This window comes from Amia ocellicauda, unplaced genomic scaffold (genome assembly GCF_036373705.1).
Source record: "Amia ocellicauda isolate fAmiCal2 unplaced genomic scaffold, fAmiCal2.hap1 HAP1_SCAFFOLD_311, whole genome shotgun sequence".
Taxonomy (NCBI): Eukaryota; Metazoa; Chordata; class Actinopteri; order Amiiformes; family Amiidae; genus Amia; species Amia ocellicauda.
The window spans coordinates 3,877-29,583 of NW_027102878.1; the positions used below are offsets into that span (position 1 = coordinate 3,877).

At 40.8% G+C, this 25,707-nt stretch overlaps 1 non-coding gene across 1 annotated transcript; it reads left to right on the forward strand.

Annotated features, from left to right (window-relative positions):
• Positions 1-17,336: 17,336 nt before the first annotated feature.
• Positions 17,337-17,427, forward strand: trnar-ucu (transfer RNA arginine (anticodon UCU)). The gene is given in 2 exon segments: positions 17,337-17,373; positions 17,392-17,427. It is a non-coding gene; the product is annotated as a tRNA-Arg (tRNA).
• The last annotated feature ends 8,280 nt before the right edge of the window (positions 17,428-25,707 follow it).

Here is a 25,707-nt window from a genome sequence, read left to right on the forward strand (position 1 = left end):
TACAAGCGCAGAGCCGGTCAATTTGACCGTTTTGGTTATTCAAATTTGAATTATACTGTGTTCCAAAATACACTGCGCATATACCCATTCGTGACTATTCCTAACTATATGTATTAAACATGCCTACAGCGTTTTAGCTGCATAAACATGAAAATAAATAAGTTATAAACACATTTACCTAGAATAGCCAAAATCGGGTTATTTTGACTGGTCATTTAAATACATAATAACTCAAATATAACACATAATCCTGCCTTCCCTTTACAATAGAGTCAGTCTGGCACTCAAGTGGCGATCTCTACCTGTCTACAATCTTTCATGTGCTTGAAAAACACATGCATTTGTACAGCATTACAGGTGTTTTCTTACAACTGTAGTAAGATTGAGTGGATACAGTGATTACCCGCAAATCAACATGGATTTGAAACGGAGATTGAAGAGAGCTCGTTTTGGAAATTGGACAAGTAAAATCATGTTCTGTGAAATTGCAGTGTCTCACCACACAATAAGATGAGTTACAACAACCTCAACTTGAACAGAATTGTAAAACTTTAAATAACGTGCTCAGGTAACCACAAAACATATGTTCTATGAACGTTTTGTGTAATGCGCATGTGCCAAAACCATCACGTCATGATGACATACTACTTTACCGGAGTTGAAATTTTTTTTGTATTAATTAGCATGGGATAAAGTTGCTGATCATGCAAGAAAAGATGAAGTAGCCCGCGTTTGAATGATTATAGATGGGCTTTGTGGATTGCAAATAATGAAATTAATAGTCATTCTTCCTCAACTTTCATTACTTACAGTGGGGGAAAAAAGTATTTGATCCCCTGCTGATTTTGTACGTTTGCCCACTGACAAATAAATGATCAGTCTATAGTTTTAATGGTAGGTGTATTTTAGCAGTGAGAGACAGAATAACAACAAAAAAATCCAGAAAAATGCATTTCAAAAGTTATAAATTGATTTGCATGTTAATGAGGGAAATAAGTATTTGACCCCTTCGACTTAGTACTTGGTGGCAAAACTCTTGTTGGCAATCACAGAGGTCAGACGTTTCTTGTAGTTGGCCACCAGGTTTGCACACATCTCAGGAGGGATTTTGTCCACTCGTCTTTGCAGATCCTCTCCAAGTCATTAAGGTTTCGAGGCTGACGTTTGACAACTCGAACCTTCAGCTCCCTCCACAGATTTTCTATGGGATTAAGGTCTGGAGACTGGCTAGGCCACTCCTTGACCTTAATGTGCTTCTTTTTGAGCCACTCCTGTGTGTTTTGGGTCATTGTCATGCTGGAATACCCATCCACGACCCATTTTCAATGCCCTGGCTGAGGGAAGGAGGTTCTCACCCAAGATTTGACGGTACATGGCCCCGTCCATTATCCCTTTGATGCGGTGCAGTTGTCCTGTCCCCTTAGCAGAAAAACACCCCCAAAGCATAATGTTTCCACCTCCATGTTTGATGGTGGGGATGGTGTTCTTGAGGTCATAGGCAGCATTGCTCCTCCTCCAAACACGGCGAGTTGAGTTGATGCCAAAGAGCTCGATTTTGGTCTCATCTGACCACAACACTTTCACCCAGTTCTCCTCTGAATCATTCAGATGTTCATTGGCAAACTTTAGATGGGCCTGTACATGTGCTTTCTTGAGAAGGGGGATCTTGCGGGCGCTGCAGGATTTCAGTCCTTCATGGCGTAGTGTGTTACCAATTGTTTTCTTGGTGACTATGGTCCCAGCTGCCTTGAGATCATTAACAAGATCCTCCCGTGTAGTTCTGGGCTGATTCCTCACCGTTCTCATGATCATTGAAACTCCACGAGGTGAGATCTTGCATGGAGCCCCAGACCGAGGAAGACTGACAGTTATTTTGTGTTTCTTCCATTTGCGAATAATCGCACCAACTGTTGTCACCTTTTCACCAAGCTGCTTGGCGATGGTCTTGTAGCCCATTCCAGCCTTGTGTAGGTCTACAATCTTGTCCCTGACATCCTTGGACAGCTCTTTGGTCTTTGCCATGGTGGAGAGTTTGGAATCTGATTGATTGATTGCTTCTGTGGACAGGTGTCTTTTATACAGGTAACGAGCTGAGATTTAGGAGCGCTCCTAATGTCAGCTCATTACCTGTATAAAAGACACCTGGGAGCCAGAAATCTTGCTGATTGATAGGAGATCAAATACTTCTTTCCCTAATTAACATGCAAATCAATTTATAACTTTTTTGAAATGAGTTTTTCTGGATTTTTTTGTTGTTATTCTGTCTCTCACTGTTAAAATACACCTACCATTAAATTTATAGACTGATCATTTCTTTGTCAGTGGGCAAACGTACAAAATCAGCAGGGGATCAAATACTTTTTTCCCTCACTGTAAGTAATGAAAGTTGAGGAAGAATTACTATTTTGTCAATTAGACTTGGTTTATAGTTGTGAAAACTTGAAAAATTAAGTTCAATTAATATGTTTTTCAGTTGACTTAACTAAAAATTCTAAATGCTTATTAATTGATAGAGTACGTTGGCTCAATTTACTGCATGTTATTTCAACAGTGAGTGAACTTATCACTTCATGTTTGCTAAACTGAGTCAAAGCAACAAGATGACTTGACTAAGTCACGTTGCGTCAACAAATAATTTTTACAGTGTAGCGGTTACATTTATGATTTGAAGAAATGTGGCTTCATTTTTAGTAAGAGGCTCAACTGAGTGTAGGTCCTTGTTTTGTGAAAGTATGCCTCAAAGCTAACCATATTGTGACTGCAGTTCACCATTGGTCGTTTGAAAATATCAAATAGCATGTGCTCTCTCTGGTTGGTTCCCTGACTAATTGAGGTAGAAAGCAGTCGTTTGCCCTCTAAAACATTTCTACTACTGCTTCTGTAGTCTCAACTGGGCTTTCCCAGTCAATGTTAGGAAATCTAAAACCCCATTATAACAGCCACTATAGCCCAATTGAAAAATCGTTTAAAGTGGTAATGTTATCTCTGAATAACTAGTTGTGTGCAAGTTTCTATCAGCTACTTTCTGAGAACAAAAGTAGTGAGGGAGTTCAAGGGTGACGATCTCGAGTCATTGTACATTTTCCCTGCATGCTTTGAAGACACGCGATACTTATACTACACAATACTTCAGGTCCAAGTTCAGAACCGGACAGCCGTCTTTAGACTCTTTAATAAAGGCAACCTAAATTAATCAGTGGGCCGTAAGTCTGGGTGTCAAATAAGCACCTGGGCCACAACAGGAGCGTAGCCATGGGTGGGCCTGGGTGGGCCTGGTTTGGCCATGGCCCACCTACTTACCTCTCAGGTCCACCCAATCAGAGAGTGTAAAATTTCTCCCGCGTGTTAAAAAAACATTATAAATACAAGATTCTGAAGCAATAACGTGTTTCGGAAAATCACAGGCTTTATTCCAAAGCATGGGGGCTGGTTCTTTTCAAGTCTAATGGTTACATTTTGGCTAAGTTATGCACAAGCAGGTTATAACTGGCTGTGGTAAATGGTTTTTTACATAGTGCATCACACCATGACAACTGAACAAATGTAGTTGTGAACGGAGTTCCTACAAATGGTGAAACAAAATTATTTGTTGAATTATTTCAAAAGACGAGAAGAGAACTATCAGAACAGCACATTACACAACCTGATAAATCACCAACTGCATCGGAAGAAACCAATATAAGCACTGCTTTGCATCCACAGGCCAGTGTTGAATTCGGTAAGGAAACATTTTACTGTCCCTCGGATTTATAAGGAATAGATGAGTCACCTACACGGCCAAAATTGCAGGCATTTGCTTTAATTTGTGTTAAATCCCAAAGTTTTTCATCACAGCGGTGGTATGAGAAGTATCGCTGGATGGAATACAGCATAGCCAGAAATGCAATTATCTGTAGATATGCAGGCATTTGTTCTGATTCCCACACCGAAGAAACATTCACTAAAAATGGTTTTAAAGATTTTAAGCATTTGAATCAGAGCCGTTCAAAACATGAAGCAAGCAATTGGTACTGTCCATCCGAAGGTTACAGACAAAGCCACACAGAAACATTTTTAATCGGTTAAATCGGGATTCCAGGAAGGCTTATTTGAGAGGAATTGTGATTAAAGCTGTGACTGACATTCTGATGTACTGCACAAAGCAGTGAATTCCAATCAGGGGTCTCAGAGAAGCTCTAAATAAAGGACATTTCTCTGAGCTATTTAAAGTAAACATGATAGTGAAATACAAACCTGTGTTGAAGAACTCCGCAAAAATGCAACACTATGAGCCCTGATACTCCAAAAGAGCTACTGCTTTACCATCACGCACACCTCATCACAGGGTACATTTCATGACCAGCATCAGTTCAGTATAGACCAGTGTCTCTATGGTTACCTTGTCCCAGTACAGACCAGTGTGTCTCTATGGCTATTATTATTATTGTTATTATTATTATTATTATTATTATTATTATTATTATTATTATTTCTTGGCAGATGCCCTTATCCAGTGCTATACAAATTGCAAGAATACAGTTAAGGCATCAAATATTACAAATACAAATTTACATTGTACAAAGCAATTCAAAATATAATACATTTTACAACTTCCAATTTACACAGGTAAGTACAGTAAGTTAGGTCATACATCCTGGAACGTAAAAGCTAAGTGCTGTCAAGATGTAAGGTCACAGTCAAGGGTTACGGGAAAGGGAGCAAGGGGGAAATCAATCAATAATACAAGTATTAGTAACACAAGAAGCATGATCAAATGCTGTGAAGTGCTATCTTCCAGGGAATAAAAGGACTAATACGTAAAATTACTAATGGTTACCTATGTAGAAGCCCCAGTATAGAACAGTGTCTCTATGGTTACCTATGTAGAAGCCCCAGTATAGAACAGTGTGTCTCTATGGTTACGTAATCCCAGTATAGACCAGTGTGTCTCTATGGTTAGCTATATAGAAGCCCCAGTACAGAACAGTGCGTCTCTGTGTGTAGAGTCACAAACACACAGAGGGAATTCTAGATGGGCAGGAACCAGAACCCTTGGATGATCTAGAGCTAGAGAGGGAGGATTCCCCTGTTGTGAGACGCTCCTAGAGATATAACAAGGGTACACTTCCAGTAAGCTTAATAGAAGGGTATTTACAAAAAATATGCAGTGTATTGTCATTATAGATCACAGACCCCTTAAAAGGTATCCTGAAATTGCCTTGAATGTTTTGATATATAACCTGTATTAATTCAGCAGGTTTTCAACAGGGGGGATACTGTAAGGGATACTACTTTGTTCAGAATACGGTATTGTTACATTAAGAACACCAGAGAGGTCTAATGTAATGGATGGCTTCGCAAACCAACTGAATTACTGAATCGCCTAACCTGCTGTCCAATCGGAATGTAGCTTTCTCGAGAAAAAGGGTGGGCTGTAGTTCGGGAAGAGTAGTCGCCATGATTAGTTGAGTGTGCAAATTGGAGCTGTGTAGTGTGCAGAGGAAATAAACATGTTTTTTATATGAAAACAATGAACTTTGTTTTTGAACACTGGCCTGGAATTGTGTATCTTTTCAAGTTTTTTTTTAGAAGAGACTGTTCTAGGTGCAAAGTGAACGGGACCCGTGTGACACGCAGTTAAGGAGAGCCCGCGTTGAACTAAGATGACTACAGTGAGATTTCCTGGACAAAGCTCGGGCAAAGGATAGCGCAGGGTGCACCTGCACCTGTGTTTTTGTCAAAAAGCATTGTGATCAGAGAAGGTAAAAAGGGAAAAACGCAAGTAAGCAGCAATAGCATTTTCTTTCTTTGAAGCATAGCATGACCATAGTTTTTCTATTGTATAAGTATCTTGGTGTAGGGGTGTCTCGCCTGTCCTGTAAGATTCGGGAGGGTAGGAATAGTTTAGTTATCCTCTCTGTTTACTTTTTGTGTGCCCCATTACTGTTAGTTCAGGTAGCCATTGTGAATTTAAATCTTGAACCCTACTTTGCCAAATTAGGTCACAGCTATACTTCGGTATGTAAAAAAATATATAACGCAGGATGGGCACATACCTCAAATTTGGGGGGTATAGGGACAAACTGTGTTGGGGGCGCGGACTTAGATCCTTTAGTTTCTCATCCATCCAAGATATCTAGCTTAGAACCCCTACAACAGCAGGACATTTATTAACTCCTCGTTACATATGGTTACCTATGTAGAAGCCCCAGTATAGACCTGATGCTGATGAAGTGAGGTCCGGGGGAGCTGGGGGGCTGCGAAAGTGAGGTCCGGTGGGGTCCAGGTTTACCATCACTTAAGTTTACAAAGTGATCAAACACAAAGGCTTCTCTGACATTGTGAAAGTGTTTGTCCAAATCAGTAGGCAGTGGGTCCTCAGCCAGTCCAGGTTCAATCACAAAATTAGGGTTCTCAGTAAGAGTCCAAATCAAAAACGCAAGCAATCCTTAAAATATATATATATATATATTAACACAGTCAAAACCACCACAATCTTTCTACCCAACAAACAAGGAGAGCGAGGTAGGTCCTTATATAGTAAGTTTTAGAACAGTGGGTAATTTAAGATGGTTCTTGTGATATATCCTTCCCAACAAGAGCGCAGGACTAGGACACTGTCTTGTATGAGTGTCTGTTAGGTGGATGAGGAACTCATTGGCTGAGATTCAGATAATTATTACAAAATAAATTTTTCAGCACTTCCAAATCTCACAGCCACTGCAAATCTCGCAGCTGCTGTTTTATTTTTTCAGCAGTTGCACTTCAGGGCCACCGTAAGAAAGAAACTAGGTGTAACTCAAGTAACAGAAAGGTTGAGTACTTGTATGGTTTAAACGGGTCCACTGTGCCATCCTTAATGGACAAGTTTTCGGTCCAGAAATGTACCAGCTGAATGTCTCCATCCTGCCATCGGCTCCAGTGCGTCTCTTCAGTTTTCTGTGTCATTGTGCCCGCACCGTGTGAGTTCACCCGTGCACATGTTGCAGCAAACTCTCCAGTGTAAATTCAATGTAAAGTGCTCCTTTACTTTCCACGGGTGAAGCTGTTGCCTCTCTCAAGGTGGTTTTTTCTAGTAGCTGCGCCCCAGGTAGACCCAAGTAATCGACGATTAATTACATTTTAAGATTTTATTCGATTTTAATCAACTTTATCGCTAAGTCGTTGGCAGCCCCGCTGTCGCTGAGTACTACTGTATCTGTAAGTGTGTTTTAATGACGAGGCGGCTAACGCCAGATGGTAGGTGATTGGATGTCGTACCAAATGTACCGCTGCAGCACTGGGTCATGAACGTCATTCACGGTTCTTGTAGTTTTCATTGCCTTCTCCGTTAATTGCGACAATCCACAACCGAACTACATTTCCCACATTTTCTAACGTAATAATGATTAGTGTAAAATATAATTATTATCAAAATCCTGTCAATGTAGTATTTACTTATAGAGTTCAAATATTGTATATGCACTGTGCGCCCAAATTGTATTTCACACTCGCACAACATTATTTTCACTCACAAATTCGAGCATAACGCTCACACTGTAGAGCCCTGGGTTACCTATGTAGTAGCCCCATATAGACCAGTGTGTCTCTATGGTTACCTATGTAGTGGCCCCAGTATAGACCAGTGTGTCTCCATGGTTACCTATGTAGTAGCCCCAGTATAGACTAGTGTGTCTCTATAGTTACCTATGTAGTAGCCCCAGTATAGACCAGTGTGTCTCTATGTTTACCTATGTAGTAGCCCCAGTATAGACCAGTGTGTCTCCATGGTTACCTATGTAGTAGACCCAGTATAGACCAGTGTGTCAGGAAAAGAAAATTGTTGAAAATATTGTCAATTTGTATTATTTAAAACTGTAACAAACTTTGTTATTTCTTATTTAATTTGCACTCACTGTCACTCAATGTTTTGTCAATTTGCTGCATCATTCAGGCTTCTAAATGTGCTGTATTTGAACAATACCACTTAAAACACATGAAATACAGAGTATTCAAATTCCAGCTGCCATTTGGCCTGAACTGTAATACTCATTATTAAGAAGTCACACACATTGAGTGACATTGCCTTCAAAAATCAAAACATTTCATAAACATGGAACCATCGATCTTCATCGATTTTTACCAATCATTGTTTCATTATCAATTCACATCTGATTCATATACTCCTGAGCATTCTGAGGCACAACGTGAAAAGTACATTTTAAAATCAAAAGTCTGAGAGTAGAACATCAACTGGACTAGAATCTCAGCCCTCATTAAAACAACAATCCATTCAACAATAGACTAGTCATAGGCAGGACCATACTGGACTAGACCCAAAGAGAAACAGTTCCCACTGACTAGTGACTGACTAATGCAAGCCAGCTTGACTACTGTATAATTAACAGACTTCTCACTACGTTTGACACAACATTTGGCACAATGTGACAATTATAAGTCTAACTCTATAATACAGTCCATCTAATAGACCAGAGACACACTGGTCTATACTGGGGCTTCTACATAGGTAACCATAGAGACACACTGTTCTACTACAGGGGTCGATCTTAACGCGAGCCCGCTTGCCAATGGCTAGTGCAGCTCGCTGCGGACCAGTACAGATTCTCTAGAACTAGTCCGTGTGGCTAGTGCATATTATCTTACGTTTTACAGCTGTTACGATTTAAATCCTCAGATTTTTCCTTGGTGCGCTATTCGGTGCGCTAGTTTCACGAATGCGTGCAACTGACAATGTGCCAGCGGTTGCGTTCGGTTTGTGTCCTCCAGCCTAACTCCGGTAGTATTTTATATAGAAATGTACTGGAAACGATCGCTACTAGCGCACGTCAAGATGTAATCGAATGTACCACTTGCAGCAGACAACAGAGGCAGTCTGTGGAGTGACCAGAGCATCATTAAACGTGAGTATAATCCTAAAACAAAGCCAAAAGACAAGAAAACGTGTGTATCAATCCTTAAATACAGTTGCATAGACCATAAATAAGCTACGTTAAAATACAAGTAAACGTATAGAGTGATATTGTGCAGTTAGGGATGGGCCATTTGGTATTGGGGGGGGGGTACTGGATTAAACTGAAGAAACCTTGTACATAAATCCTTTAACACAGTTGCATACACCATAAATAAGCAACACCGTATTTAAGTCAATATATAAGCAAACATATATGATATAGATAGTGATATTATGGAGCTAGGGATGGGCCATTTGGTTTGTTGGGCGCTCACTATGGGTCGACCCTGGAGAGCTGTGGTGCAGGTGAGCGTTTCTCTCTCCTTATTTCCCTTTCTTCCTTTTCACTCTCGTCCTTTCTTGTGTTTGGTTTCAGCGCAGGGCACACACCCTGATTTCCAGTAACCATTCTGAACCGTTTTATTTTATTTCTCCAGGTATGGTGAGGACAATGACACTTTTAAAGTGGAGAGTTTCCCCAGCAGCGGCGATGATGACAATAACTAAGGAAGTGACGAGTGCCACAGAGAAGGTGACGTCAGACTACCACTCGGGCTCCACCTCGGTCTAAGACAGCAGCACCTGGGATGCCCAGCACGCCCCCCCCGCCACCCCACACACACACATACACACACACACACACACACACACACAGTGTACCGGTACTGAGCCAGCACTGTCCCCAGTCCCCTGGATCCAGCGATAATATAGAGAGCACAGAATTCAAGTGAGAAAAGTAAATTCGGATAATTGTGAAAGTCTACAGAAGCCCCCGCACTGCGACTGTCTGTTTACTCTGATGGTGCTCAATTCATGTTGCCGTTCTAGACAAGCGGCCTGTGTCATTAATGCTGGCTGAACACGGCTGATCGTGGCACAGAGCGCCAGCAATTGTGAAAAGGCACATTAAATGGTTATGGTTCCTTTCATCGCTTAGCTGGCTTGCCCTGTGTGATAAATGTCTGAGCTTTTATCGAGATCATGTATTCTACAATTTATGACAGTTGAGCAATAACATATAAACTGTTTTGCAGGCGCCTGATTTTGTGTGCCAGCCTGTTCCAGCATGGCAGCAGCTACCCAGGAATAAGTGTGTTCTGTACATAGCGTAGTGCTTTGCCAAACATAGTGCATTGTTTCTCTGACAGCAGATGGTGAAAGTTATCTAATATGTAAACATTGGTACAGGATTAAGTTAGTAACTCAAAGGTGTTGCCCTTTGGGTCAGATTGCAACACAAGTGCAGGATACGCACTAAATTGCAGCCTAGTATATAATTTCCTGGGGGATTGTACACACCTGGGGCTTATACCAATCAATTAGCAACAAACAAATGATCCGGAGGTCCGATATAGAGCAGAGGAACAGCTTTCCAAAGCCCAGTGGGTCATAGGGAACATGTTGCCTTTGTGATTGAAAGATGCTTCTTAAATAATGCTCAATTTGCTCTGCTTGTGCAACCAATGCATATATTGTTAGAAAGTGAAATTGATACGCGGGATACTCATTTTGCTGCCCTTATCCTTGTAGAATTTGTAATTCGTGTTCAGATCCTTTATGGAGAAAAAAATATGACATTCAATGTGCATCAATTTACTCCTCTGGCCTCAAATGTCAATAATTGGGGAGCCCTGTGAGCACATTCTGCTTCTTATATTGAAAATGGAAATGGAAAGCTTGTTAAGCTGTTGAGGTGCACCACTACACAGTTAATATGTTTATGCTGTCAAAGACTCTCCATTTAGCAATCTACACAACATTACTGAGAGGGTATCGAATTTCTGTAGCAAATTAACTGAACCACCAGTTTTTTTTTAAAAAGGAAAATTAATAAAATCGTCTTGAATGGTTCAAAAACTGTACTCCTTGGTTTAAGTACATTTGAAGAAAGAAAAGAATGAAATTATTAGAAGGGAAACCACAAAACTTGAGACAGGGGTGACAGGTAGCGGTGATCTGGGGAATCCATGCAGCAGGTCCGACAACGAGACACTTGGCACCGGCAGCACATGCTTCAGTGCTCTGGGAGTGTTTACAGCCTGTGAGTTTAACACTTCATGACCGACAGCTGCCCTTCATGCCAACACAATACACATCAACAATGACTTTCATCACCATGTTCATCTGGACACTATGCACTCAGGGTGGGAATTATTTTGATTTTATTATTTCCATTTTGTATGTATTTCTTTGTAATATCTAAACAGGCACACATCAAACTCATAGACCAAATCAGATTGTTTTCATGTATATTACATATATATGTAAGCATTATTTTTATTCTTCGTTTCCAGAATCCAGCGGACAGTATACTGTGACTCAGACTCCATCAGTGAAATCTGTTCAGCCAGGAGAGACACTCACTGTGACCTGTAAACCCAGCAGTGCAGTGTATATTAACAACATCCTACACTGAGACCAACAGAAAACTGATTTATTTTGCCACTACCCATCAGTCTGGGATCCCCATTATAGTGTTGGGCTGTGGTGAATGAGGGCCCAGAGTGTGAGCCATCTCTGAGTGACTGTGCTACACTGCTCCACAATATCACAATATGTACTGCTGGTCATAGCAATACAACAATAACAATACCCTGCACACAACACATGCCCTTAATAAGCTCCTTCTCTGTCAGAGGGCAGCCTGAGACACGTCTTGGAATCCAGCATGACTTCACTATTGACAAATAGTACATAGATTAAAAAAAAAAAGTTTCTACCTACTTTAGTCAGCTAATGTGTCACCTCACCCCTTTCTAGAAAATAAAATGATATTTGTTACATCAGTAATACTTGCATATCATATGAAAGAGGGAGACTGGGACACAGATTAATCTGATTAGACATTAGTATTAAACTGGGATCTCTGACAGGGGTAAAAATAGAAGAAAACCAGGAAAGTGTCCCACCCCTATCAAGTCCCACCTGTGTTCACAGCTCCCAACTCATCTAACTCTGTGACAGGATTTGGATGAAGGAAGCTGCTCTGCATACCTGTCCTCCCCGAGGTAACTGGATTTAAACTGCATTTTAGGTAACTTTTGTTTAATCATGCTGACAATGGATTTTATGTATTTTTTTCTTTGTTTTTATCCATCTTTAAACTATTGTTATATTATGATTTGTAACGTACAATAGTTTTAAAAGTCATCTGTCTAATTGCCACTTGGTGAACGGGTAGTTGGGGTTTCTTATTTGAATGGTTTCTTTTTTGGAGTTGAGTTGTTACAATGATCACGATTTGTTTTCACATTTAGAGTTTGGTTTGTAGTGTGGTTTATTTGTTTATTTTACTTCACTAACCCCAGTTCGCCTGTGGCATTTAAGATGAATAATTATTGAATCGTTTATTGCATATCCTGCTTTTATTCTTGGATTTTTGCTTGTAATAAACTGTTAAACATTTTGTACAATTTATTCCGGTCTCTGCTTACTTTTATTTGATTAAAAAGATCTTGTAGGGGGAAACCTGAGTTGTGCGCATTATATCTAAAACTATTTGGGCGAAACGAGTGGCATGGTCAGTAATTTAGCCAAGGGTAGAGTGTACACATCAGCCACCTGGTTACAATTATTATGATGCACAAGACAATATGAATTATTGTGAAAAAAAATATATATAGAGAGAGTCTGCCCATGATGACATCTGTCTAGGTCACTCACAGCAATAATTGCCCTCATAGAAATCTTGCACAGCGTCAGGGGTGGCGGCGGGGTATGGCTTGGTTAGGCTACAGCCCCACTTTAGCACCACCATGGAACAACCAAGAATATCACCGAGCAGAATAAGTGCCAGCCAGTTCCATTTGTGTCACTGCGTCATTGCTGCGTGAAACTGCGGGCGTTAGCATGCAGTGTAGTGATGCAGCGCATCACACATTACACTGATCTGAGTAAAATTAGTTAACGCTAGCTAGCTATGTAAGTTGGTAAATTGGAACATTGTTAGCATTATTATGGATCGATCCAACCACGACAACCGGCAGATTGTGCTCCTTTGAAAACGTAAATGCCGAGTTTGAATATATTTTAAATAATAGGGTCGATTTGGAAACTGTGCTGACTTTGTCGTGTTTTGTGTGGCCTCGGCGGCCACCTCTTGTGCTCCGTTAATTACTGTAGCGCTCTCTCTCTCTCTATCTGTCTCTCTCTGTGTCTCTCTATATCTTTCTTTGTGTGCGTCTGTGTGAGGGGAGTGTGATGCGTGATGTACAATCCGCTGGGTTTGCCAGACAATGTGAACGACTTTAAATAGCATGCATAATAATTATTGCCTGAACTCAGTAGTAGTGACCGTCCATGTCTGTTGCTCTCGATGTAATTTTGCGTGTGAAAAAAGGAGTCAGTGCAATCGTCTAACCCAGTGGTTTTCAAACCGGTCCTGGAGTACCCCCTGCCCTGCTGGTTTTTGTTCCAACTGCAGCGTACATTTTGTTGTCTCAAATTTGCATAGTAGTTATGCTAATCAAATATAATTTTGCTTAGCAACACGAGTTGCTTGATTAGCAACTTAAATTGGTCTACCAATTATCAAAAGTGGTGATTATTTGTTCTCACACAAACCCGCAGCGCAGCCAAGTACTCGGATATGGGCGTGTCTGGTGTAATTGGAAAGCTACAGCCCTGCCCTGTATGAGTGACAGACCCGCTGGCCAATGAGGGACGGGATTCGGGTAACAGGGCACGGAGTGCGGGCCGCCTCTCGGGCGTCACAATAAAATAAAAAAAATACGCGTATCTTAAAGGGGAGGTACCTCAGCATTGCTTATACGCATTTTCGATGCTTGATTTGGGACGGAAAAACGTATTTTAATGCATCGCAGAATCAGCGAATCGATGAAGAAAATACATCGCAAATGGAGGTGAATTTGTCTCACATTTTGCGATGTGAACCCTGACAAAATGTTCACTGCAACTGAGGTCTTAAATTGCTTAATTGAATCCTTAATTGACCTAACAAAGCAATATACCATTCAATTAAGTAATTACAACCTAAATTGGAACAAAAACCAGCAGGGCAGGGGGTACTCCAGGACCGGTTTGAAAACCCATGATCTAACCCATAGCAGCCTAATGCGTGGTATTTCTAGCTACTGGGAAGGGTGCTATTTTATTGTGTATGTATTCACACTGAAATTCAGACGTTGCATTACGGGTTCGCCATCCCTGCCATAGTGTGTGTGTGTGTGTGTGTGTGTGTGTGTGTGTGTGTCAGTCCGACAGAGCAGAGCAGCGGCTGCAGCTGCGTGATTTCCAATGACACCGACACGTTCAAAAGAACCGTAACGTCGGAGCTCATCAATACTACAGTCTTTAATCATTTAGCACCGGGGCCCGTTTAATACCGGGTTGGTACACAGCCCTTCTCATGGCCAGTGAAGCAGTGTTTTTTTTTCTTATCTAGTGAAGTGAATGTGCTAACGTTACTTAAAGGTTAAGCTTTCTAGCTGACGTTTTATTTGCGAGTCTACCAGCTCCTCACTTTTGCCATGTTCAGCTTCGCCTATCATACCTGGTGTTCATGCCTTGCAAGAAATGTGGCCATTGCCTCTCTGCTTCTTTCGATTCCTTTTCCTCTCTGTCCCCTGATTTTTGCCTTTGGTGAGGCATTTTGACTCGCTAGTCAGTTTCCGCTTTGCTGAGCTGCAAAATGCACATCAGTGTGTTCCGCACATCTGACTGGCCAAGTGTTTCGACCGCACCATTTTCACAATAACAGCGGGGGAGTGGGGTATCAGATGTCCCGCTGCGTGAGGCTTCCTCTAGTTCAACTGCGTGTTGAGCTTTCTTTTCATACTTTCCCTACCATGGAAGATACTCTCAAAAAGTGGATACAAAATATTTGGTGTGAGCAGTTCAGCATAACCCCTCATACTATCGTCTGCAGTCGCCACTTTCAAGAGGAAGATATGAGTGAGCCTAAGCTCCAGGCTAAACGGTCCCGAATTAATAAATTGGACAGTTTACTGTACAACCATGATAATAAGAAATCAATTCTGTACAACATGAAAAACAGGACAAAAATCATTTCACTGATTCTAGGATTTTGAAAATGGGGCGGGGGCCATAAGGAGGCCATGATTATTACAGAGAGGTCTGCTAGGGGGGTCTGGGGGCATGCTTTTAAAATTGGTTTTAAAAACTCAGTTTGTAAGTCAAGATTGAAGCAAATTACAAGGATAAGCTGGGCTATTCATAACAATCCAGCATTAATGTACCACCATATTTGCTACCATTTGCTAGTGACAAATGTATTTTAAAATGAACACAATAGACAACGGTGATGCCTTCTTGCCATGAACACAAGACAATACAGACAACTTTTCCACCCGCCTCACCCCCAAAAGTGCTTCAATATGGACACATTCCTTGAGCATGTGTTCAGTGCAAGAGGGAATGGTATTAGTGAACAAAATAGGTTCCCCTTAATATGCAAAAATAAAGAAAATGCCTGACTGGAGAGAATGGGTACACAACTCCCCCCAACATCACTAGAATGCATCTTTAACACTGTATGTTAAGAAGTACCTTTTACAACAAAGTGTTATGACGTCAAACAAGTATTTACATGCAAAACAAAATCTATGTATTAATGTCTGAACAATAAGTTATGAGTGTAACATTCAATCCCTGGACCCTTATGTAACATTATATACTGTGCAAATATATACAAATAGGTCAAATAAAAAACAGCACTTATTTGTTCAATACATGGCAAAAAGGTGCTAAAATGATTTACCAAGAAAAGAACACAAAAACTTGTGAGCTAAAACATATTTTTTTAACAATCAATAACAAACAATAAATAACATTAACGATTAGTATTATTTTTACTAAAAAGAAAATCATATTTGTTTTAGTTAATATGATTAATGTATATAAAAAGTATTTACTTTGAAAAACCACACTATTAAATGAAAATACATTTTAACACTATAACAAGGTAATATAGTACAAATATAACTGAAGAAACAGTAACAGCTAAACACTCAAAGATAGAGGAGGAGCAACCTCCTCTGCCTCTGTGGACCAGCCTCCTCTGATGTATGGTAACCCTAAACTAGCTATCACCATTCATCAAATTGTCAGTGTCATAGCAGAAATAAAATCCAGCACAGCAAGAGTATTTCAATGGTCAACTTACTGCGCACTGTCTGGTCCTGAGACTGACCTGCAGTGCGCATTGGAGAGCAGAGCGCAGCAGCAGGTGTGTTTGATCCAGAACTGCTCTCTCGCACCTCTATGCACCAGCCTCCTCTGGTATGTAGGTAGGTAGCAGTGGCCACACTGAACACAGGGCCCGATCTGTAATCAATGTATACCAGTGATGGCACCAGTGACTTTTCTAGTCTTAAACCCCCCCCACCAAGAATTGGGTCTGAGTTCATGGTCATTGTGCTTGTACATTAGTGTATGCGTACAGTTACAATTTACAGTATCCTTGTATGTGCTCGCTTTGCTTTGTGGAATGATGTTCGTTGCTTTATTGTTGTGTGTTTCAGATGATCATTTTATCATTTTCAGAGTTAACATAACTATAGATTCAGCAATAATTTGGTGTTCATATGTGTGTAGTGTTATCGCTATTCAATATAGTGTGCCCAGTGTGCATAATGAGAAACATGTTCAGCTCATCTGCTCTGATGTTATGGATATCAAAAATGTCAACCCTCCACAGACACACACACACAGAGACACAGACACAGACGCACTAATAGGGACAAATTTTACTCCCTCAATAAACAGGCGGACAAGGAATAATCAGGACCTGATTTAACTGAAATAATACCAAAAAAGTTTATTGAGCTACAACGAAGCGCTCCGGAGATGGTCACTGGGCAAGACACATCTAAAGTTTTTCTAAAGAACTTGCTATCATATACAAGAGGACTCCCTTTGGTTTCTGGGCAACTAGATGATGGTAATGAGGTACCTCAAACTTTAACACACACGTCTCCTGTGTCTTACATTATGTTCTTTCTATGTCCTTGGATGAAAATGTTTTTCTAAAAATCACCTGCACAGAACTACTGTACCTGTCCTCTCCGGAGCCATACACAAAGCTTAAATTCATATATGGGTTACACAATCTTGCTGCAACAATGGTGGGAATATAATATATTTGGCACTCAGACAGGGCACTGTCCCACATCACACACAGAGACACACACACACAAGCACAGACACACACAGACAGCCAGACAGACACAGACAGTGTGCTTGACAAATACTTCCCCTCACAGTCAAGTCAACATGAGCCGCATTATCTAAAAGAAGAACCCATCATTTCCTTTTGTGTCAATATCAGCGAGACAGGGATTAAAAAACACATCTGAAAATGCTACTTCTACAAGCACGCTGAGATGCCCCGTCATCAGTAGGCGTGCAGAACAGTATGGTGACAAGTGGCTCTGTGGCGCAATGGATAGCGCGTTGGACTTCTAGTGAAAAGGGCAGTGGTCATTCAAAGGTTGTGGGTTCGAGTCCCACCAGAGTCAGTGCTCACTTCATGAAACTTAGAGCTTGCTGGGCTTCCTCGTGACAGCCAGAGGTATCTTGCAGTCAAGTGCCTCGCTGATGCCTTCACTTCTTACTTTTCTGGAATGCCAACTTTGTCCCAAATCCTTGCTTGACTATCAAGACCTCATACGCTGCTTCTTTTCCTAGCCACTGTCACTGTACCAGTCCCCCTCCGTGTCAGTTGCATCTCCGGGAACAGCTGGATCAGGTGGCCTTGTACTTAAGGCCATGGACTACTAAGCCGTTGTATTTTGCACCCGTGGCTTTCTATCCCACCATCGTTGTGGGCATTCCTTGTTTGACATTTCTTGACGACTGACGCCGTGTACGTCCAATGGACAGTTCCAAGATTCGCAAGACAGAGCTACTTGTGCATTATTGCCCGCTTAACCTGGCTGCCTCTCGAGTGAGCAAAGCCATTTTACCAAATAGAAGAACCCATCATTTCCATCCGTCTCAAAATCAGCGAGACAGGGATTTAAAAAACACAACTGTAAATGCTACTTGTCAAATCACGCTGAGACGCCCGGTCATCTGCAGGCATGCAGAAGAGTATCTTCGTCGTACAGTTTTGTGGTTCTGTGCCACAATGGATAGTGTGCTGGACTTCTAGTGACACACACACACACACACACACACACACACAGACACTACAATTCAATATTCAATGTGCAAACAAGTTTAGCCAGAAGAAACAGAACTCTTTCAATCAATAAATCATGAATATACATTACAAATCGATTCAGAATATGCATAATACAATGTAAAAGCCAGACACAGGGATGGAGAGAATCTCTGGTTCCGTTGGTGTCCGGGCTTTATTGTGGTTCACAGGGTAAACGGGACAAAATACAAGGGGTAAAAACAACCAAAACGAAACATCCACACAAAACAGGGTGCTCCGGGCAGTCAGGGTTGGGAGTGTCAGTCCTCCTTCTCAGCGGGTTAGCTGCCTCCATCTGGGAAGGAGAGGGATTAAATAGAGAAGGCACAGCTGCCACTGACATCACAATCGCCTCGGTGCTCATTGCCCGCAACCGTGAGTCCACAGCCTGTTAGCGAGGGAGCGACAACACAGCTGTGGCACATGAGCACCTCATCAGCAGACGTCAGCAGCAGCCGTGCCGTGACAGACAGCGGCCTGTCACATACAATTGTATATTTCCTGCGTTCCGTTCCTGCACTCTCTCATTCACCCATTCTAGCTGAGGCAGCCAGTGAGCCCACACACGTGCTATCCCTTCCTCTTCCTCTCACTTCACTGCTATATCAGCGATGACATCATAGAAATCTCTCACCTGACAGCAATGACATTACAGAGCACATACATTATGTCTCTCGCCACACTGTCAGTGTTGACTTTCTCGCTCAGTATGCCAGCTCTCCCGGAAACACTGCAATACGTGGATGAGTTTGTACCATTTTTGGATGCTCTACCCTGCTGGGGCGGAGCTGTGATCCAGCTGAAAAGCAGGTCAGGCATGTGGGCACCTGGGCAGCGAAAGATGTATTCGTAATGAAGAGAAACCCAGGTCCAACCCTCCGGTCCAGCCACAGACAGCCACAGAAGTAGTATAGATGGCGGCATCACTTATTTTGACAGCTGGAAGTCCCGCCCTCCCTATGAACCTTTGAACGGGAACTCCTCTCTCCTTCCCAGCACCCCCCTTGGGTTACCATTTGACCCTCCCTTGTCAGCCATCTTGGATGATATCGGCTATTTTGGATGTCAGCCATCTTGGCTGATATCGGCCATTTGTAAGGTCATAGGTCATCTGGTAAGATGGTAGCCATTTTGTTAGGGTGACATCCATCATGGTGAGTGTCCAAGTGCACCTCACCCTGCTGGTGTGGAGATGTAACGTTTAATAGCGTAAACTGTGTTTTTAAGGTTATATTGTTTTCATGATACTGTGTTGGAAAATTAAGAAATAAGAAAATAAAAGTTTTATATATTTTAGGTTATAATGTTTTATGATACTGTTTAAGTAAATAAAAAGAATAAGAAAAGTTATATATATATATATAGGTTATATTGTTTTATGAAACTGTTTTGGTAAATTAAAAAATAAGAAACATTTTAAATATATATATATATATATATATATATATATATATATATATATATATATAAGTTTATATAGAGAATAAGAAAATAGAAGTTTTAAATACATACATATATATATATATATATATATATATATATATATATATATATATATATATATATAAGATTATATTGTTTTATGATAATGTTTTAGTAAATAAAAAGAATAAGAAAAGTTATATATATATATTAGGTTATATTGTTTTATGAAACTGTTTTAGTAAATTAAAAAATAAGAAAAGTTTTAAATATATATATATATTTAAGGTTATATAGAGAATAAGATAATAAAAGTTTTATATTTTATTTTAGGTTAAAATGTTTTATGATTTGTTTTAGTAAATTAAAAAATAAGAAAAATAAAAGTTTTATATATATACAAGATTATATTGTATACATTTAAGAAAAATAAAAGTTGTAAATACACATATATATTTTATTTTAGATTATGTTTGATTATACTGTTTTAGTAAATTAAAAAATAAGAAAAATAAACGTTTTATATATATTTAAGGTTACAATGTTTTATGATACTGTTTTAGTAAATTAAAAAGAAATATGAATATTTACTCAGAGTGGGATTTGAACCCACATGTGTTTTTAGTTTATATGTTTTATGATTAGGCTTAGGATGATACTGTGTTTGCAAAATAAAAAGGTAAGAAAAAATCAATTAAGAAATGTATAGACTTACATATATTGCATGTCATTACATATATATTTAAGCAAACACAGATAAACACACATACCTATATCTCTTTAGTTTATATTTATCAATAGACAATAGAGAACAACAGTGAAATGTATAGAATTATATCTGTACATTTTGACCAGCACTGTACTTATTATATTTGTTACATTAGTGAATGCTCAAACGTAGCCTTAACATGTATCATATTTAAGAATATACTGCATTTCATTCCATTACACACACACACACACACACACAAACATATATATATATCTTGTTAGGTTTTATTTATCAATAGACACTAAAGACATGCACACCACTTTTCTTAGAGAGACACAGTGAAGCACTATTTGTGAATACTCATATGTAATAAATAATATATGTATATATGATTTGTTTGTGCTTTAATGTATAGAATTAATAAAATACACACACACACACACACACACACACAATGGTGACTTTTATTGTGACAAACAAGCATTTTACAACATGGAACATAGTCAGAAGTAGAAAAAGATACTCCATGAAATGTTTTATAGATACTTGTAATCATTAATTTCTTGTTCACAACACCAACATTGGACAGAAAGAAACACTGACCTGTACAGAGTAATGTCATTTCCAGCATATTCCATATATATTCTATTCAGTCTTTCACTCTTGGCTTCTTTTTCAAAGTTATACCAGGTTCTGGTGACAAAGTACATCAGGTATCTATTGTAAATAAAGTGAGAAACACTTAAGTTTCTATTCCTTTGGAAATACCTTATTTTTCAAACCTACAAATACATGGTGACAACTGCAAGCATGACACACATACAAAACACAGAAGTAGGGACCACATTGCAAGGATATAATAAGCACAAATAGTATTTTACTGCAAATTTTAAGTTTTGTAAAATTATTTATATAACTTCTAGGAGTAATCTGCAAACTACATAGTGAAAATGCAATCAGTCTTCAGGAAACACACACAGCAGACTGAAATAAGCACAACGTCATATTTATATGAACCAAAACTGCATTCTACTAAACCCTGAAACTCTGAAAAATCACTACAAACTCTGTGTTTTGTAAAATGGCTTATTTCACAGACACAGAAACAAATAGGCTCACCCTCAACATATTCCAACACTTGTTATGATGTAAACTTAAAGGTTTACCAGTAGTACAGGGGTATTATTAATCTATTCATGCAACTTTTAGACACTTGTCTAATACAGAGCTAACAACTGCATTGATAGCGGGTAGCAGGGCTTTGACAATGCTGTGCGGTGGGGTTTAAAATGACTTTGTAGGCCAGGGCTTCAAAACCTTACCCCATTTTAACATTTTCAAATTAGCCTCCAACCCCTAAAATACTAAGACATGTTTTTTTGTATCATATGTATCATGTTGTATTACTATGTACATTAATGTGGTTTATAATTTTGATTTAATTTGACATAATTTTATCATATTTTTAATTATAAATTCATATATATAAATAACAAATACTATATAATAATAGTCATAATAATGCAAAAACATATTAAGCAATCATATTTTTACTTACAAAATAATATATATAAAATAACAATATCGAGCGTGGTATTGACGGTATGGAGAGACCCCGTTCCTCCTCCTCCCATCCCCGCTGCTGTGCCACGTGTGGCCACCGCATGCTACCGGCTTGGAGTGGTGACGTGATCTGCCCCCTCTGTCAGGGACCGGACCCGCGGGGTCCTAGTCACGTCCTGAAAGACAGGGGGCGAGATGCTGCACCAAGATGGACCAGATCTGTGCCCTACTGGCTGCTCAAGGTTTATTTAGCCGCCCTCTCCTCATGTCATGTCAGGATTGATGGCGAGCCTCCGGACCCTCATTTTTTAGCAGCGCAGTTTCTGAAAGGTGCACGTAGGCAGAGGCCTACCCACGCTCCTTCTTTGCCCGCATGGCGCCTTAATGTAGTGCTGGACACGCTTTCTAAGGCCCCATTTGAGCCCTTGCAGTCATATGACTTAAGGTTTGCGTCACTGAAGATGGCATTTTTGCTGGCAATCACGTCAGCGAGTCACATGCCCTGTCTGTTCACCCTGTGTGTGTCCGTTTTGCAGGAGATGGTTCCAGGGTTACACTTTGACCTAATCCTGCATTCCTCCCGAAGGTGCTGTCTCCTTTCCATATCAACAGGCCTATTGAGTTGATGGCTTTCCATCCTCCACCCTTCTCTTCGGAGGAGGAGAGTAGGCTACACCTGTTGACCTGCTGCGGGCTCTCAGGTGCTATTTGAAGCGCACCAAGGACATTCGATGTTCGGACCAATTGTTTGTGGCCGGGCGCTTTCAAAGCAGCGCCTCTCGCACTGGATTGTGGACACCATTACCACGGCTTATGAGTCAACTGGAGCCCCAGTGCCTGAACACCTGGTGGCCTACTCGACTCAAGGTGTAGCCACGTCGTGGGCCCTTTTTCCAAGGCGCCCCACTGGCAGACATCTGTGCGGCTGCGAGTTGGGTCTTGCCACACACCTTTGTTCGGTTGTACAGGCTGGCGTGACGGGCCCAGTTCCTTCTATTGGGAATCCGGTGTTGGCTTCAGCTGAGTCGCAGTAGCCTGTTAGGCACTGGCTCCTGGCTTTTCTATCCCTGTCTGCCCCTGTTGAGCATGCTTGGGAAAAGCAATGCAGAACCGTTATCCCTTCCTACCGGACTGTGACTTGTATACAGTTCATTCTATAGGTGGGAGTGCATGTGTTTTTTACACGTGTACCCCGCCATTGTACATAGTTCCTTTGTCAGCAGGCCTTGGCCCCTCCCTAGCTATACTAGCTGTGCTGAGGGCCGCTGCTGCTGTATTCAGCAGTAGGCTTTGAGTTTGCTCTTGTGCCCCGCTGTGTATATAGTTCATTTATTGACATCATTAGAGCATCTGTTGCCGCTAGCTTCCGCAGTGGGTATCCTGCTCCTGTGTCATGTGTGTGGTGCATGAACTGGCTCCTGCGCCCCGCAGTGTATATAGTTCTTTAGAATATACAGTTGAGCTTGTCCGCTCCTTATTAAGTTTAGAATGGACAACTGCTCCTGTTGTTAGCGAGGGCACTCGTGCTTCGCTATGTATATAGTTCCTTTGCCAGCAGTCTGTGGCCCCGCCCTAGCTATGCTAGTGCTGAGGCCACTGCTGCGGTGTCCAGCGGAAGGCACTTGAGTTGGTTCTTGTTGGTCCACTGTGTATATAGTTCCATTATTCGTAATTGAACTATCCAGCAGTGGCTATCTAGTCTGGGTAGCCCGCTGTATGTTGAGCACGGGCTCAACGGACTGCGACCTGTGCTTATATGGTGTGGTCTGGGTATTGGCCCTGCTCCTAGCCCTGCTAGTAGAGCAGGAGACTGCTATTACTAGGCTTCATGGTAGGCACAAGGTCTTGTTGCCTGTGGATACACCATTGCTTATTTCTTCCCAGTTCAGCGTGACTGTGGTCTTCGCGTCTGAGCAGCCCAGATGTGGCCCAAGGGGCCCCTGTGGTTCTATCATAGAGTTGGTACGGCTCCTAGTAGGTTCGCCTCGGGGCAGGCTCTCTTACCAGCTCGCTGCCTCCTCCCTTGCGACGGTTTGGTTATACTGTAACACCTCCCCCTTGGGCAGTGCTTCTGACTCGAAAGATAACGATAGGTTGCGTATGAAACCCCGGTTATCTGAGAAAACAAGCACTGCCCAAGGGTTGCAAGCTCGCGCGGGAGTTCAAGCTCCCGGCAAAAAGAGGAAGTCCTTGTGCAGACGTCACCTTTTATACAAACAGGAAGTGGAAGGGTCCTGTTTGAGTGACGGGCACAAGGGCCAATGGCAGCTTTGATAGACAAAAGTCTTCGATGCGTTCCAGCGATGCACGCTGAAAACCCCTCCCCCTTGGGCAGTCCTTCTTTTCTCAGATAACCGGGGTTGCATATGCAACCTATCGTTCTTTGTCTATGGTTAAATCCCTCTCACTTTGTAACTTTTACTAGTAAGTCAAATTGAGATTTTAAAAGTTGGTACATGTGAGTCAGAGCCAAGAAGGTTGAATTCAGACTGTAGGTTGTTTATGTACATGGGTAAATTACTTTTGCTAGCCTAGTATAGTACTATATACCAATGCTTTATTGTCCTTCAGGCTAAATCATTTTGTATACCAAACAATGGTGAGTGACATATTCTGAGTAATGTACTTAAACTAGTGCTAATCATGCTCTGAAACCAACCCATAGAGAACAAGGTGAAAACTGGAATTAATGGCAAAGCACAGCCATAAACAGTCAACATAATCAAGCCCAGTTAGAAATATAGATGTCTAATTATTTTGAGCACTAATCTTACATTTCATAAAGAAAAGCATTTAATTCTTAGCAATTGTTAGGTGTATGCTGTACGTATTCCAGTTAGTTCACTGTAATGACAGAAATGAGAAGTTCATTTCTTTAGCACACTCACGGAAAACCATTTATTTTTAAACAGTTACTAGATAGCCAGTTTAGGCCTTCATCTTAGTTATTTCTAATAGCAAGAGTGCTTAAAATTATTAATTGAATTATATATCTTTGTTCCCCCTTTTTCTTACTGCTCTCATAAAATAACATTTTATTCAAGCAATAACAGGGTAGCCTAAATATACAACATATCTTAAAGTACAAGGCATCTGAAAGCTGTGTATGGTCTCAATGCATTTGATGCGGAGGATTAATTCAACTGAAAATGGTCAAAACTGTGGACTTTTATTGAATGTTAAATTTGACAGTGTTCTCTCTTAAGGACCTGTTGCCTGTGGGACGTTGCTGCTTTGGTTGTGTCCAGTGCCATTTCAGATAAGAGAGGCTCTGCAGGACAAGCAGGACAGAAACCCGTCTCACAGACACTCTGCCTGCTCTGCATCTCCATTTCCCCTCTCCACCGCACACAGCTGAACGTTATTCTGAATCTTACACAGAGCGCTCAGCTTCTGACACTGATGGCAACATGGGGCCTGGCTCCGAGCCTGAGGAAAACCATGAGGTAATTCAAACTTATTTAATTTCTATACTGTGAAATGTCAGATTGAAAGTGGTTTCTGTTCTTAATGTTTGTATTGTTTATGTATTTCATGTATTTTTGTACAGTTTTGTGTTGACGAGTCCTACATCAACATGAATGTGAATTTCAATGTGAAGAGCACGTGTCATGCTCTGTAATGCAAGGGAGCAATGAGGGGCTGTAGAGACACTCATAAGAGTAGCAGGAGCACTTTTTTATGAACTACTAATTTGTTATATTTTAATAGAATATGAAATGTAGTAGAAAGTTGTATCAGATCAGACCACTGGACAGAAACACCCCACCAAGACTGAGTTTTCATGTTTCTGCACATGTCATCTACAAACTGTTGACAGAGTGGATGAGGGTCTACAGCAGAGGTTCCCCATCCTGAGGTTGTGACAAAGTCAGGGTGAGTTTTGTTTAATATGTT